Here is an 18,290-nt window from a genome sequence, read left to right on the forward strand (position 1 = left end):
CTCCTTGTCTAAACCATCCCCTAGTCAGACCTGTTTCAGCAGTGTGTGTGTGTGTGTGTCCCCGCAGACATTTACAATCCTCCTACCCCCATCTTCTTGTGTGGAATTTGCCTCCTTTAAGGCTGGAAGGCTTCACTCAGACTAACCCATATTCCCCATCCACCCACCACATGGCAGACTATCAGATTCACTGTGATAACATCACATAGGATGGTTAAACAGTGTTTTGACTCTTCTGCAAACACGGGCTCCAGTTTGCATATACTTCACTGGACTTCCTTAACTGATTTGTTTGGTCAGCATGGCGCCACACATACCTGTAACTAAACACAAACATTCTCAAATACCTCTGATGATGAGTTGGTGTGTGTGTGTGTACAGGGCCGGACTACCGCAGGGGCCCCGGGGCCTCCAGAAATCAGCTAACTTCCTGCATTTCAACACATTTTGGCATGTTGCAGAAAGCAAAATTAGCATTTTTATAATGCTACTCTACACATTTTGTCATAAGGTTAAAATAGTGCTGAGCAATTAACTGAACATTTGGTTATTTTTTATTTTTTTAACACCTAATTGACTTTAGTTATTTTTCTGTGAGCGCAATGCGCAGTTTCTTCAGAGATAAATCAGATCAAGTCCAAACTGTGCAATGTAGTAGGGAGTTATTCTATATAGTTTAGCGCAGAAAACTACAGTGACCATAATCCATTGAGCGCCTACTTGTCCGGTCAGATGGAGAGAAGAGAGGAATATATAGAGAGCAGTTTCTTCAAGGTATCTCTACCTGAAAGTACATGATCTAAGATTGATATTTGGTATTCAGCCGTCATAAAAGTATGCCTTATTTACTTTGAAGAACTACTAAAATAGTGATTTTGTCAGACAGCATAGGCAGCAGCTCTATAGAGCACTGTGTGTGTGTGTGTGTGTGTGTGTGTGTGTGTGTGTGTGTGTGTGTGTGTGTGTGTGTGTGTGTGTGTGTGTGTGTGTGTGTGTGTGTGTGTGTGTGTGTGTGTGTGTGTGGGTGCGTGCGTGCGTGCGTGCGTGTGGTTTTGGTTTTACTATCGTTGTGTGGACCAGGAGTCCTCACAAGGATAGTAGAAAAAGGAACATTTGGACAAGTGGGGACAAAAGGCTATTTAAGTCTTAGGGGTTAGGTTTAGGGTTAGGGTACAATCAAATTAAATCAATAAGGGTTAGGGTTAGAATTAGTTAGGGGTTAGGTTTAGGGTTGGGAGTTGGGGTCAGTGTTAGGGGTTTGGGGTTAAGGTTAGGGTTAGCGTTAGGTTAATAATAATAATAATAATAATATGCCATTTAGCAGACGCTTTTATCCAAAGGTTAAGGGTTAGGGAAAACACTGTGCTGCAATATGTTCACATTTATGGTATACACAGTATGCACAACAATTACAATGCTCAGTTTTTCTCATGTTATGTATAAGAGCACAGCATGCATCAATGATGCAGAGTATTTACTCTTCGTGACCCACTGTTAAAACGAACAATACTTCACACCTTGAATAACAAAATACACTTGCGTCACACAACATCAATAAAATGCCCCAACATTTGGACAGCAACACACTGAAATGTGCAAACACTACAGAATGCAGGTTAAAATTTGCCAGTAAAAAAATATGGGATCTCATTCATTTTTTAAGAGAAAGTGAGCACCTCCCCCCAATGGTGAGGGAGGGGTTTTATTGGCTTGTTAAATATGAGTGGCAGCCGAACAGTGGCGGCCCGACCACTACAATACAAGGAAACCTCTAGTCCGTAAATGACGACAGCTGATCAATGAGCGCCAGTTGATAGCTGGCTGCCTGGCTACAAGTGTCAATATCATTAGACACGCATCAGTCACACTCACTTCACTGTATCACTACTCCATCATGCTCATTAACTACTCAACAACACAGAAGCCAGGCCAGCGTCATCCACTACAAGCATCCACTAATGACAACTCATTATCAGAGAGTATGTTGTGGCTCCTCATCGATCCAAAATGGCGGACACATCACCACCAACTGTTATGTCGTTGGGACTGGAGGGACTGGGAACGGAATGAAGTAGGATGTAGTAGTGGAAGTAAGTGGACATGGCAGTGGTATGTGATGTCCGTCCAGGGTACACAGTGTTTAACTGCCACCAGGGGTGCTTGGTCCGCAGCCACAACAACTAAAGCAGCCCAACAAGGCAGTTGTTGGCAAGGCCCCAACAAGGCAAGACCCCAACTCACCAAGTGGAACTCAATCGCTCCCGGCCCATCTCCAGCGCTCATTAAACACTGACCAGGCAGCACATGCTGACAGGCCCCAATTACTTATCGACCGATCCCCTCCACCACTCGACCAGGAGGCTCGTGTTTGTCCCGTATTAAAAACCCTGAACGTTTACGAAGGAGTTTTCCACTGAAGTCAAATCATCACCATCTCACTCGTTTATCAGGGGGAGGACATGACAATAAAAACGCTCGACGGTTGCAGGGCCCTGTTCTTTCATCTGGACTAGAACTCTCATTCTCTCCTGTTAATTTCTCGATGGCGCTCAGACTCAGAGTCAGACATAGTGGCTTTTTGCTTGGTTGGTTAGGGCCTGGCTGGGGTTAGCCGAAGACAGATTTATGAAATTTATGGAGCAGCTTTAGTGATTACTATATACAGTACAATGGAGCTGTTCCATGCCCATATCGAATGAGTCAATTAATCATAATGGATCACATTATGCTCATAAACATTAGGCAGAGGTAGCCTACGATTATCACATTTCCCAAGGTCTTCTAATATCTTAGATGTAAGGTCCCCTGTTTTGGGACCAACGTGGTTCTGGTACCGGTTACAATCGACATTTTCGCTTATAAATCGATCTGTGAACATTGTAGATCGAAATGGCTTACATTGAGCAATATCCCTGGTTCCCACGGACACAGTAGTATTTTTTCAGAGTCTGTGGGATGTAGAATGTGAGATCTGAAACCACTTGAAGCTGGGATGTCCCTCCTAACATTTCATTCGCTCTTCCGACTGTACATCAACTACTGGCTGAACCCTACTTTGCAGCCACTGACAAAGCACATGCCTACAATCCTAACATCGTAGAGCAGCAGGGGAGAGTGGTTTCATCACGGTAGCACATTCAGAGATCGATTTATAGCCATTAATCTAAAATAGTTAATAAAAATATAAAAATAAAAAAACGTTCTGTTTGTCATAGACGGACAATAATATGTATGAGATGAAAAGCGAGTTCCTAACGAGTTCAGGGAGCTTGAACTCTGTGAGATGTTCACAGCGATGGGGGCATATGTTTTGATAAAGAGACCTTAAGAAAATATGCACATTTTCTCTAGCACTGAACATACAAATATGTATTTTACAGTTATAAATGTGAAATCTTAGTTATTCGTTGTATAATTGCATTATGCTATATTTAGAAAGCATATAAGTAATTTCAAGCCTTATTCACACAGTTTTGTTGAATAGGAAATACATCTTATAAAATATTTCATATTTTCATATTTTTAACATAATTGTACTGTGTACTTGAGCTTGTGTGTACCAGAAAGGTGTGATTTGAACCTTTATTTGAGTATGCAGCATTACTAGTTATTGTTTATGTCCCTCTCATGATTAATAATTACTTTTGGGGATTACTTAGATTACATTTTCAACTACATTTAGTTACATTTAACTGGCTAATCTAATCTAAATAGATGGGCCTCCATTACAATGTATAATGTACATTATATGTACAGTGCCTTCAAAAAGTATTCATACCCCTTGACTTATTCCACATTTTGTTGTTACAGCCTGAATTCAAAATTGATTAAATATTGTAAAAAATCTCACCCATCTACACACATAATGACAAAGTGAAAATATGTTTTTAGAAATGTTTGCAAATTTATGGAAAATGAAATACAGAAAGTTTCCAACAGAAAATAGGTCTCCATCATTGCCATGAGGTCGAGCCATTTACTGAGGAGTGGCTTCCGTCTGCCCACTCTACCATAAAGGCCTGATTGGTGGAGTGCTGCAGAGACGGTTGTCCTTCTGGAAGGTTCTCCCATCTCCACAGAGGAACTCTGGAGCTCTGTCAGCGTGACCATCAGGTCTTGGTCACCGCCCTGAACAAGGCCCTTCTCCCCCGATTGCTCAATTTGGTCAGGCGGCCAGCTCTAGGAAGAGTCTTGGTGGTTCCAAAATTCTTCCATTTAAGAATGATGGAGGCCACTGTGTTCTTGGGGACCTTCAATGCTGCAGAAATGTTTTGGTACCCTTCCCCAGATCTGTGCCTTGACACAATCCTGTCTCGGAGCTCTACGGACGATTCCTTCGACCTCATGGCTTGGTTTTTGCTCTGACATGCACTGTCAACTGTGGGACCTTATATAGACAGGTGTGTGCCTTTCCAAATCATGTCCAGTCAATTGAATTTACCACAGGTGGACTCCAATCAAGTTGTAGAAACATTTCAAGGATGATCAATGGAAACAGGATGCCCCTGAGCTCAATTTTGAGTCTCATAGCAAAGGGTATGAATACTTATGTAAATAAGGTATTTCTGTTTTGTTTTTTTAAGAGATGTGCAAACATTTCTAAAAACCAGTTTTTGCTTTGTCATTATGGGGTATTGTGTGTAGATTGATGACGGGGAAAAAACAATTTAATCAATTTTAGAATAAGGTTGAAACGTAAAAGAATTTATACTTTCCGAATGCACTGTATGTAAATGAGATATTTCTGTATTTCATTTTCAATAAACATGTTTTCACTTTGTCATTATGGGGTATTGTGTGTAGATGGGAATGTGGAATAAGTCAAGGGGTGTGAATACTTTCTGAAGGAACTGTATACAGATACATAGTTCCAGTACAAAACCGCATCACACACCTACATTGGTGGTGACAACTTAGCTTTTCAAAGACATGGCACGAACCGGGTAATATACGAGCTGGCATGACAAAGCATGTCATTCACAACAAGAATAATCTCATCCCATTCACAACAAGAACCCACACACCGCATCACTACACTAGACCATCCCATAATGCTTTGTTATCCTAGTCTCATTCAAGCGTAGTGTTGCAGTGGTGACGTCTATATACTAGGCTGGCCTTCGCGTGAACTGTGGTTAGTGTGCAGTCTAGCAATGTAGAGCAGAGGGTAGAGCGGCTGATAGGGAAGGATATGATATGATAGGATAGACAGACAGCCCTCATCACTTAAGGACAGGACACTGCTAGGACACGGACAAAGGCAGCTTTGTTCCTCTGAGAAATGTGACACCTCGCCATGCAGGAAGTTTGTTTTTCTGTTCCAGCACTAAAATGGGGAATCAGAAGCCACAAATGAGAGTGGCAAAGACCGGAAAAGGGAGAAGAGGGGAGGGGAAGAGGTGCTGCGCTGGCACCATCCTGTCTAAGGAATGTCCCTCACACTGACATGGAGTGATGGATGGATTGGTGATCATGATACCACACACAAGACATAAGCACATAAGCACTGTAATGTACCTTCTACAGTAGGAATAATGTGACTGTTTATGTACAGAATACAGCCAGGTAGAAATGTACTGTTTGTACATCTCCATCAGTGGAGGCTGCTCATAATAATGGCCGGAACGGAGCAAATGGAATGGCATCAAACACCTGAAAACCATGTCTTTGATGTATTTGATACCATTCCACTGATTCCGCTCCAGTCATTACCACGAGCCCATTAAGGTGCCATCAACCTCCTGTGATCTCCATCGAGGCATGCATAGAACACATGGCTGTATGAAAGAAATGGATTATGTTTGCCAATTCCAATATTGCTGGTCAACAACCCAAAAGACAAGTGTTGTTACAATAAGAACAAACATTATCACACTGTGTCACAGATGGAGGAAAGCAGAAGCCCATGTTTGCAAGTTGAGACTGAAAGTCAGGACTGAGCACTCCTTTCTCTCTCTTCATGTACTGGATGTTTATTTTGCCTGCTCTAAATGGTCTGATCTTCCCAGCAGATGCAAGTAAATCTGATGCACTGGATCCTAACATTCTTCCTGTTCCTATCACTGCTGACTACCTGCTTGGAGCCTTCCTGCCTGCCTGTTTGCCTGCCTGTAGAATGAGTCTGGAGAATGAGAAGGATTTCAACATCCCAGCACCTACACCTCCTCTGACCTCTTTTCCTCCCATTCTGCCCCTTTCTCTCAATCTCTTTTTGTCGTTTACATAATCTGAAGTATTTTTTTCGCTCACTTTCCTTCTCTCCCATTCTCTCGCTCTCCCGCCCTCCCTCACTCCCTCTCTCTGAGGAGGTTGAATGTCCCTGCTGTGCTGGTCCCCAGCCAGCTGGCAGGGTTCACCCAGAGTGAGCAGAGTCCTGAGCCCAAAGAGCTCTAAATGATACCAGGTGACCTACAGAACCACAGGAGCTCAGGACCAGCCCACCTGTGTACCGCTGCAACAGGGGCTCGTATTACACACCCGAAAACTCACACAAACTCCCTCCCCCTCTGAGCTCAGCGCCGCTTCGCTTTCATCTCTCTGCATGAACACACGCACGCACACACACACACTGCCTTACAACAGCCCTGCAGTGGCAGATTCATAAAACACCAGGCTACCGCATACAGGAGAATAAGAAAATGACCCGTGGTGCGCAGCCCTTCTACCCCCTTAATGAGTTCTGCACAAAAGAACATTGCTCAATTTACGCCAAACGGTTAGACAATAGAATAGGATAGAGCCAAGCAAGTTGTGAGCAAACTATCCTCCTCCTGTTTGCATCCACATGAAACACAGTTGGTCTTTTCAATCTAACTTGCTAACTTTGAAATGTATTCTAAATGTACATCTGTCGGGTTTTAGACCAGGCACTATCTCTGCTGCACCCCTAGTTATAAATGGTGGTTAACTGTATGGATAAAAGGCAACATTGTGCTGCCCTCTTCATTGACCTGTCAATGGCATTCGATACTGTTGATCACTCACTGCTAATTCAGAGGCTTTCCTCAATTGGCCTAGACCAGGTTGCATGTAACTGGTTTAAAAATGACTTGACAGATAGAACTCTGGATATTATGAAAGGTGTCCCGCAGGGGTCGATTCTGGGTCCTGTACGTTTTACTGTTTACATTAACAAAATATTTTAGCTGCACTTGTATCCCAATGATACTGTTGCGTATGCTTTTGCGCCCACGGTTGACCAGGCTCTATCTGAACTACAGTCTGTATTCATTGTATTACTGAAAAACTTGATTGGCCTGAAATTAATATTGAATGCAGGTATAACTAAGTACAATATATGTTGTTCTCTAGAGAGCATAACAATAACTCTGATGATTTAAGCATATGTACTTTGGATGGTGTACATATTGTTCATGTCCCTGCTTACAAATATCTGAAAAGCTGTCTTTTAAAAAGCATATTGATGAGTTAGTTAAGACGCTGAGAATAAAAATGGGCTTCTTCTATAGAAATAGGTCCTGCCTCTCGCTAAATAGTAGAAAGCTGATTATTCAGTCAACGTTCCTATCGGTCCTAGACTATGGCGACATCATCTATATGAACACTGTGGCCACTTCATTAAAGACGCTAGATGCAGTTTATCATTACTGCATTCTCTACCAGAAAGTTGGTTGGCCCTCTTGGATGTCATTGCTATGTTTTCATAAAACCCTTCTACAAAAAAGTCCCACTGTACTTAACATCTTTACTAAACTTTAGACATACGAGTTACAACACCCGGTCCCAGGGATGGCTAACTCTGGAAATTCCTTTGGTCTCTACTGAGTTAAGTAAATCAACTTTTAGTTTTCTTGCACCTTGTTTGTGGAACAATCTTCAAAATGTTCTTAAATGTGATGTTTTGGTGCCTCTAGGGCAGGGGTGTCAAACTTATTCCATGGAGGGCCTAGTGTCTGCAGGTTTTTGGTTTTTCCTTTAAATTAAGCCCTAGACAACCAGGTGTGGGGAGTTCCTTACTAATTAGTGACCTTAATTCATCAATAAAATACAAGGTAGGAGCGATAACCCGCAGCTACTCTCCCCTCCGTGGAATGAGTTTGACACCTGTGCTCTAGGGCAATTCAGAAAGCTGATTGAGGACCTTATTACTGATGAATGTGTTTGTTTTTCCTGACTGTGTTTTACTTTCTGCTTGCATTTTGTATTTATATTTTGATGTGTGTATTTTCTGTAATTTATGTAATTCAGGGTTCATCTGTAAAAGAGACCTTGGTCTCAGATTGACTCCCTGAAGAAATAAAGGTTAAATAAAATAATAAATAAAAACTGTGTAGCGTATACATCTCAGCTGGCACAAATCTCAAATCCCTCTGTCTCTTTACAGGCACTGATATGGCGGACTAGTTTTACAGCGGATAGTTGGAGTTTACAACACATGGGCGGTGCTGCCATCAGAGTCCATCCAACTCTACTTTGCAGCTGTAACGTTGTGGCTCGTACATAAGCTACCAATCACACTCTAAAACATGTTTAGTCTCCTTCACACAGTCCAGAGTGCTGTAAAGTTCTGGTTCCTGTTTACTCAAGAAACACTACATGAGGCCTGATCACTGTTGTTAACCCTGTTATTCTGTGTTCCTCCACTCATGGCTGCAGGGCTGGCAGTGAGGCATAGAGTTTGTATGTATGACTAGAGCAAAGCCAGAGCTGGGTGTGCGGTATGACATGTCTGTAAACACCCTTATCATTGCTCTGATGGAGACACTTTTTTCCCAAAGTCAAATGAACAGGGTTGCTATATAATGTTTCCATGGCTACCATCACCTATATTGCCAACATGTTCATTGCAATAGGGCTATGTAACTTGTGATACGTTCCCACTTCAAGGTATGGTCCTATATCTCCTCTCAGGGCTGCTCGAGTTAGCCTATGTCATTCAAGAAGGATACAATCTGATGATTCACACAGAGGGCTGCAGTCATTAAGATGCAATTATTATCTCAGATACTGTAGATGTAGAGCTTCTTCAAACATGCTATTATCCTACCCAAAATGCTCTTGGAAAATGTGGCTTCTCTATGTATCTGAGTGTACTTTAGAATATTCTGAACTACAGTGAGATATATATTTGAATGATTTGAGGATAGGTGATTTGTAAGATATAAAAGTCATCCCAGATTTGAGCTGTTATCTACACAAACAGAAAATTATGAGTAAGTACCAAAGGGCCTTCATGGATATCATCACCCAACATAAACTATATAGGCCCTACATAAACTGTATATCAATCAAGACCAAATCCATGTGTGAGTTCATACATGAGTTACCATTGTTTATTTAATTTTTATAATCATCTTTCACATTGTAATCCTGGTTGACAGCTCTATGCATTTCCCAACACTGTTTATTCAAGCTGAGCGATTTATCACTCTGCAAAAACCTGTTTGACCCCTATGGCCCGCTGTAGCTCCTCCTGCTTCTACCAATGACTACCCTTCATCAAACACACTGCTGCTGGGTTAACTGCCCAAGCCAAACTATTATAAAAGGAGATCTTTGTGGTTGTAATCCCCCATGATGAAATCAGGGAGGGTACTGTGGATCAGTCTCCGTCCGACCGTCCGTCAGTCACACACGATATCTCAGACAGCACTTGCCCGATTTTGAGGAGATCCGGCATTTACAAAATTACACTGATTGGCCCAAGGAGGCAGTTAAAGTAATTAACTGAACATTGTGAGAGACACTAGAGAGGAAGAGGCGAAGCAGGAGGGATAACTGGGCCCAAAATCTTTCTTCTCCAGCAGGTGATGTTTTTTGGGGGTTTTTTGCTCACCAAGCGGTGAGTTTTTGTATGGAGGTCGATCAATGAGAAAGTGTAGAATTTGGTTAACAAAAAATGTAATGGCTTATTTGTTACGTGTGGCTTAGTTTCCTAGTGCTTTAGTTTTTACGAGTGTACTGATAAATAGGACACGTGACATTCCGGCAACTTTGAGAAACGTGTATCTGCCCTCTCATTGGCTAGAATGGTCCCACCTGATCTTGCCTCCTCCTTACTGCCTTCTACTCTGAGTACCAGTCTTTAGCTAACATCCAACTCCTTGCCACTCCTTGTCATTGCCAAAGACTTTGGTACATGACATGGAGTACAGGGAGCGGATTAGCTAACTGCCTTCCATTTTTGAAGACATTGTTTTTCATTGTTAGAGTGGCCACTAGAGTATCTGGTCAATATAATGAATAATCTGTGGTCACACACGATAACAGAAATTTGTAAGTCACAAGCGATATCTCAATTGGCCCAAGGGGGGGCGTTGCATCTTTCGCGGGGGACGACATGTTTACTGTTGCCTGTTTTCTTTTCCCTCCTCTTTGTTCCTGTACCGGTAGTAGTTTGTTTTATTGTTTTTAGTCTGAAGAGCCCACATGCAGCCAAAATGGCTCCTTGTCTGGCCCTTATCGATGACATCATGATTTAAATGTTTATTGGTTGATAAACGTAGCCGACTGTGTGGGAGGGCGAAGCTGAGCAGTGGGAGTCGGGACAAATACAGTGAAGCTAGAATTTTGTAGGTGGTGGAGCTAGTCTTAATAATTGGCTATACTTTTCCATTATTATTTTGAATAGAAATTGGTTCAAAGCGATCTGGAAGCCTCCCTGTGGAGAATGTAGGTGAATGAAAGCAGCTGAGAAGTAGGTTTATGGACCACACACACACACACACACATGCACACACCAAAATCTTGGGCCTAACTGGTGCAAAGTACACTGTGTATCCGCCTTCTAATACATGGGGATAAATCTGGTGAACCTTAAGTGGATTATTCTCCACCAGAGTTCCTTGTTAAAACAGGCCTGGGAGGAAGCAGCAGGGGAATAACATTAAGGCTGGGCATTTGGCAGCACTACCACAGACACTGCACTACACTACACTGCCAATGCTCCCACATGTGCCATTGGTCCAGTGTGACGCCACTGAAACGTGAAGACAATAATCAAGCCTACAACCATCAAGGCTGTTGTCTGGTGACAACATTAAACCTAGATAGACAGAGACTATATATATCTATATCTAAATCAGATAGCATGATGTGTGCTAAAGAGGTTGCTTCATGAACAACAAATATTCGCCGATAAGGATCAGTCAGTGATATAGTCTACCTCTCTACAGTGCCAGAGGGCATGAGTCAGGGTGGTGAGTGAGACAGTGACAGGTCTCTTAGAATGAGCTCAGGTCAAGGTAAACAGACATATTAACCTGATGAGAGAGAGAGAGAGAGAGAGAGAGAGAGAGAGAGAGAGAGAGAGAGAGAGAGAGAGACCCCTGTCTGTTACTTAGTTAAATAACAGCCTGTGACAGGTCAACCTCAACCGGCTGCGTGAGTCACCAGACCACTCACAGGGCAGGTACAGCCTGTTCTAGTTGCTGTTGGGATATAGTATGGTTCAAATCTGTTATACAGTAAAGTACACTAACCCTTAATTCAATGGGAATACTATGAGCCCTGATATATGGTCCATAAATGGGCACACACAACATTCACACACTAATACAACATAAACACGCACACACTCCCCTGGGCTATGTCTAATCCCCTGGGCTGTGGCTATAAGACCTGCTGACCCCAGGTCCAGGTCATGAGCTGGATGTTGGGGAGGTGACGGAGGAGGTGGTGGTGGTAGGCTGTGGCAGCCACCCTGCCAGGCCCTGATTGACTACTAGGGGATTTCTCCCCTTACATTATGAGTCAGAGTGGATGAGAAGCCTGCAGTTCACAGACCTCCCTCATAATCTCATTACTCTCTTCCAGAAACACATATAACAGTATAGGATGCAAGAAATGGATTTCACTGTACTTGTGCACGTGACATTAAAACTTAAAACTTGATATGGAGCTATAATTTAATACGTATGTTTATTTAACCTTTAATTAACCAGGTTAGTCTTGTTGAGATAAAAATCTATTTTCAAGAGAGACCTGGACTTACACTCCAGACCCAAACGTGTCTGTGTCCTAGAGCTTTACACATGTTTCTCAGAGAGTCATCCCACATGGCTGGATGAATAAAATAGGATGGGAAATAGGTTGCTAGGACTGCACCCAAGCCCTGAGAACTGCCCCATCACTCTTCCCCACAGCTGGATGACCCCTGAGTCACCCTGGGGTGAAAGGTCATCCTCCTGGGGTCACCTGTTACATTAGCGCTCCGCCTGTCCAACACACAGGGGGTCCCAGTGACCCCTGACTGCCAGAATAAACCTCTGACCCCTATCAGTCCCCGTAGCCAGGCACACAGTCATGCTGAATCATTTACCTCAGACATCTTTGTTTGAAAGAGCTACAAGAAATAGCTCTCTTTGCTGTTAAGGAGGCCAAAAATAGTCATTTACTGGTTATTTACTTGGAAAAAGCTTTTGTGGCATGCTCTTTTTTGGCAATTCCCCTGAAGAATGGTAAAATACAAACGGAATCTTTTCTCACTGCTTCGTATTTGTGTGTGGTCAAATTTTCAACATTATTGACATCACTTGAAGGTGTTGACAGAATAAGCCCATTGTCAACTTGGACCCACTCCCACATGCAATGCCACCACTCAGTGTCACTGATATTTTCATATCCCCAAATGAGGTTCCCTTTAAACAGGTACTCAGCACGAGGGAGGGCAAAGGATGTCCACACATGGTTTGGGAATTTAAATTCTAGGTTAGTTTAGAGGCCTCCTTTCATGCAATGACATTGGTGGAATGGGTCCAAAAAGCCCACATCCTGTTTTCATAAATTAGTCTTCACAGTAGGCCTAAAGAGAGAGAGAAAAAGAAAGAGATAACTAGCTTTGTACCCCATTCCAGTTCTTCATTGTTGTCTCTAGTACTGGCATATTTGTATAATTACCTGACTGGTTAAGACATACAGCAGGGCTATCCATTTCATCTACCCATGTAAAAACCGGATTAACAGGAGGGGGTAGGAGGACACAATGGGGAACTGATTTGTCTGCTTGACAAGATACTATTTTAAATATTACATATTATTATGATTGAACTTTTCTCTTTATCTCCCGTTTGTAAAAAGCTGCTCTGAGCTCGAGTTACAGGCTGGAGAGACAAGACAGTCCAGGCAGATTTGGGGGCCTGCCGATAACAATCGGGACCGCATCAACTTTCCAGGATGCATTTCAAACTGGTCCTGTTGGCTGGACAAAGCTTCTCTTCTTTGAGCGGAATTAGAGAAAAATCCTTGAGTCTTAATTTCTTCATTATTTCAATAAGGGCCTCTGCAACAGAGGACATAAGAGAAAAACAGAAAACACGAGGACATGAGGCCTTTCCCTGCCTGCCTCTGTGACTTCAACTGTCAGAACCCACACTGCGCTTGTCTGTTTTTTTTGTCTGATGTTCTGTGTTCTGTTCTTTCTTTCTGTCTGGAATGTTGCGCAGCATTTCGCTTCCACAGTGTCTTGAGGGGAAAAACACCTCAGAGCAGGCGAGCAGAACGGATGGGCTTATTGGTTTTAACCAGGAGTCGCTCCACCGTTCAAGCCGAGTAACACGAGCCTGGCCCGGGCACGGAGGCTAGATTGCGAGACGTAGACATTAAACGCTGGAAAATTAGGGACGGGAAACACAATCTCCCTATTTAAAAACGTCAGATAATCCGGCACATGTGCTGCCTACTAAAGGGATACTTTGGTTTTTAAGCTTCTTTGTCATTCCCATCCGAGCTTACAAAGTTTGGCCAGGAACCTCAAGCCATATTCAATTTAGTCTGTTGATCCTGAACAAGCCAATGTGGGGATGGGAGAACCGCAGGGCTGGGAACTAGTTGTCAGATTAGACGAGAGGAATAAGACGCACACTCAAACTGAGTGATGCGGCTAAACTATGAATTTGCTGATTTAATTCTGGGGTTAAAGATTGGACTCCATTCTGCATGTGACCAGTGTTCTAGAAAGGAAAGCTCACAAAGCAAAGTCATTCCTGCCGTTTTGCCTTGTTATCTTTCAGATGCATTTGATAGAGCAAATAAGTCATAAACACATGATAAACTTATAAATCTATCAAGTGTAAAATTTGACACTTCAGAAGATATTTTACTGCTACCTTAGATCATTATTTTAATGTTCACACTTTTCTCTCACCAATAACACATCACGTCACCATGAAAAAATCCCATGAATGCAAGCAGGTGCAAACAAGTCAAGATCAAGGCCATACACTGTTTAATCGCAGTTGCCCTCTGAATATTTGTCTTTCTGTTTCCAAAGGGAAGTCACCCTGGATAATGAACCTAGTAAATAGTGATAAGCCTGGTCCAGAGATGATAACAACGCCTAACCAATCACACACAGAGATTACTCCTACCCATGACTCTGCAGGCAAATGTGACCTCTGTTTCTTTGGCACTGATAAGGTGGGAGAGCTGTGGGATAATAACAACTACCTCTCTCTCTCTCCCTCTCACTCTTTCCCAGTGACAGCAAAGTGGAGTGGAGTCAAATGTGTAACTTTGTGGTGTGGACACTGATACGGACTCATGTTGGAGTTAAAGAAATGGTCGAAAGGGGAATACAGTTTTACCTATAATTACCTAACCGGTTGCTCACTGACTTCTAAACCCACTGGGCACAGACATTAATTCAACGTCTATTCCACATTGGTTCAACGTATTTTCATTGAAATGACGTGGAAACAACATTGATTTGACCAGTGTGTACCCAATGGGAAGAGCAGGCTATAATATAAATCCCAATATGATTATGCCTTTACTTCGATAATACCCACTGTAGCAGTAGGCTACTTCAGCAGGAGTAGTCTCTCACCATTGAACGTTGTCAACACAGCTGGCGTAACCAAAGGAGACAGAGCTTAAATCCCTGTAGAGTTCCTTCTGAATCCTCATCTTCAGCCTCCACCAGCTACGTCAACCCTAAAAGGTCAAGCCACTAAACACTGCGCATTGAGTCATCGTAAAACGGAAAGTTCTAGTTTTCTTTTTCTTCTTCCCTAAATGAAGAACAAACTGAAGAAAAAAACAGACGCATTAAAGAGGGCATTTGTCATAATTTCCCCCTGCCGGTGGTGCTGGACAGAATGAGAAAGTGTGGCGGTAGCTCTGGACGTGCCGGTGCATCTTAAGCAGGGCAGTGGTGTCGCTGTGGCCCACTCTTGTGCACTGGTCCGGGGCTAGGTCTAGTGAGGTGGTCCCCTGATGTGATCCATAACGCGGAGCCGTGGAGGTGATGGATGGGGGTCGGGAGGCAGGATATCTGGCCAGTGTACAGGGGTAGAGAGACCTGTGTGCTGAACTGACTGGGCTCTGGGCTCTTCCCTGAGCCATTTGTTACCAAGAGTCAGTTACACACCCTGCTAAATGAGGCCTGACCAGTCTGAGGTGAAAGAGTGTGTGTGTGTGCGTGTGCCTGGGTGCCTTGGTGCACACATATGTGCTTGTTTATGTATGTATGCGTCGTCTCTGTGTACGTTCATTGTGAGTGCGCTATGTCACCCTACTCGTAAAAGTCTACAGTGTGCACCAACCCCAAACCACTTGACACAAACAGCGACTATTGATGTGAAGAAATCAGAATTGAGCTCATTACATTTTCCACAATAACAACGTTGTTTGTCTGACACTGTCATTAGAATACGTGTGCATGGCTCATTTTTATTTGGACATTTCTCTGGGTATTCTCTCATGTCACGTCCTGGTTACACAGCTATGAGTATGATTTTCACAATAATTTGGTCATAATTGACAGTAAACAGGGTTGTTGAGGATACGGCAGTTACATTAATCAATTCAATTTACTGACAAAAGAAACACGAGTTTGGAAACAAACACAGATTAAAGTTAGTGTTATGGGGTCAGTACATCTTTCTTCTGCAGTTTTTCTCTGTATGTGGCTGGTATTAATAAGTCAATTAGTCATGGGTTAAATCTGAACTTTCCCAGAGAATGTTTCCCAAAATAATTACTACAAAGAGGCACATTACTTGCACTTTCAGACCTAACATTACCATATAGCTTTTTGTTTGAAATAACAAAATCAAGAAATAGCGGGTTATGTTATATTCTCCCTCTGTCCTCTTTCTCTCTATCTACACACTGTGAAAACAGAGGGAGAATAGTGCTGGAAACCTTAGAAAGGTCAAAGTTCAAACCCATACATAATGCAGGGAGATGTAAGGTAAGAGATACAGATACATGGAGTGAGAGAAAGAGACATCAGACAGACAGAGAAGGAGACATCTCCTAAATCTCCATCTCCATTACAGGCAAGCAGCAGTAGAAGCAGTACAATAATTGCAATAGCAAACGTCTACCTAACCTCTGAATCTAATATAACTAACGAGCCGAAGCTCTCTATGAGACATTCCCAGACGGTCTATGGAGGACTGACATGCTGTGTATCCATTAGCATGGTTCTGCTGCAGCACTGAGAGAGTGGGTGAGTGGGATCATGTCATTGATTAGGTCCAGTTGGGATGGGATGCTGCAGGGAGAGCAGAAGAGAGGAGCTCTGGACTACATCTAAGGACAGAACCTCAGACAACATTGCTCCAGGCCCACTCATAGTGGCAAAGGAGGGAGAGATGGAGAGAGAGAGAGAGAGAGAGAGAGAGAGAGAGAGAGAGAGAGAGAGAGAGAGAGAGAGAGAGAGAGAGAGAGAGAGAGAGAGAGAGAGACCAAACAGAAGATGATAAATTCAAAGAAAGAGTAAAAGGTTGAACAATTCTGAGAACGCATAATGAATGCACAGCAGGCTCTCTACACAATAACCAATTAGTTAGTGCCAGAGTATCTACAGGCTAATCAACCCCAATAATAGGATTAAATCATTAACCTATGAAAATACATCTTGCTGGAAACATTGACTTGGTTTGCGATGAAGACTTTTACAGGCCTACAGACTGACATAGCGCTGACAGTCTGACATAGACACATGAGGTTTATGGTCTGGTTCCTGTGTTTCTGAGAGTTGAGTTTCAGCTGGTAGAGACTTTGGATGGAGCTCACTTTCATTATGCCCTGGGAGACCAATCAAAAGTGAGCAGGAGCTCCATGCAGAGAGAAAAGAGGCCTCTCTTCATCATCTTCACATCCCACAACCCAACCCCTGTTCCCCTCTCCTTTTCTCTCTCTAATATTATCCCCCTCTCTCCCCCTAACATCATCTCCCTCTCCCACGCTTTAATATCAACCCCTCTTCTATCTCTCCCTCTCTCTCACTAACATCCTCCTCCTCCCTCTCTCCCTCTCTCCCTTAGTCTTCTCTTCATTCCCCCATCCTACTTTGAAAATGAGTCTCAGCGGAGAGCCACTGGGCTCTGAGCAAACATGATTTGTGGCTGCTAATTCCTGTCATGTGATTGGACACGGTCAGTAGAGGAACACGGTACTCAGAAAACTTAAAATCCTCCCCCTTCTCTGTATTTCACTGTCTCTCTCTCCCTCTGCATTTCTTTCTCTCTCGCTCTCGGTCTCTCTCTCTCCCTCTCTCAAGTTTTATTCAGGTGGGGATTATTTCAGAGGTAAGATTCAATATCTCTCTCTCTATCCCTCTCTTTCCAGTATAATTAATTCTGCTGAAGATTAATTACCAAGGGATTTTTTTCGCCAAAACAGAAATGGGGGAAACAGAGGAGAGGGGGGAAGGAGGAAGGGAAGGTCTTAATCACCCCTCATCCCCCATTCCTCAGAAAAAAAATCAAAAGGGAACAGAACAGAAAAAAAACCCACGATAAACAAAATTGTTTACTTCCCCCTCACCTCTACAGCTGAATCCCCATGGGGATGTGATTATGAAAACAGGCCTCACTCTCTTTTTTCATTTTCTTTTTCTGTTCATTCCTCTTTGATGAAGTTCTGGTAGTTCAGAGGGACCCGCCGCGGCTAGGATATCGCTGAAATACAAAGCACCATGGGAAGAGCAATCTTCAGCTGATCTGAGGAGACGACTGTGTGTGTGTGTGCATTTGATGTGCACATACGTATGTGTGTATGCCTGCCCATTGCCCATTGCCAAATATTGAATCTTACCTCTAAAATAATCACCACCTGAATAAAGCTCGAAAGCCTTCATGCTCCCAAGCTGCACTGTGTTGCCATGTCATGTGTTTGGCTAAGATGTAACTCACCCCCAAACTTGTTTTCTCGCAAACACAGCCGCATCAAACTTTACAGGCCATCGAACTATGACTAATTCCAGTGAAGTACTCATTTCCACTGCAACCCAGCATCCAAGCGAATGGGTGAGAATGACAGGTTCATGATGCCATCAAGGAGGCCCCTGATTGGGCAATCAGGTCCTGGGTACAAATTAT

The sequence above is a fragment of the Coregonus clupeaformis genome, chromosome 31, assembly GCF_020615455.1.
Source record: "Coregonus clupeaformis isolate EN_2021a chromosome 31, ASM2061545v1, whole genome shotgun sequence".
NCBI classification, from domain to species: Eukaryota; Metazoa; Chordata; class Actinopteri; order Salmoniformes; family Salmonidae; genus Coregonus; species Coregonus clupeaformis.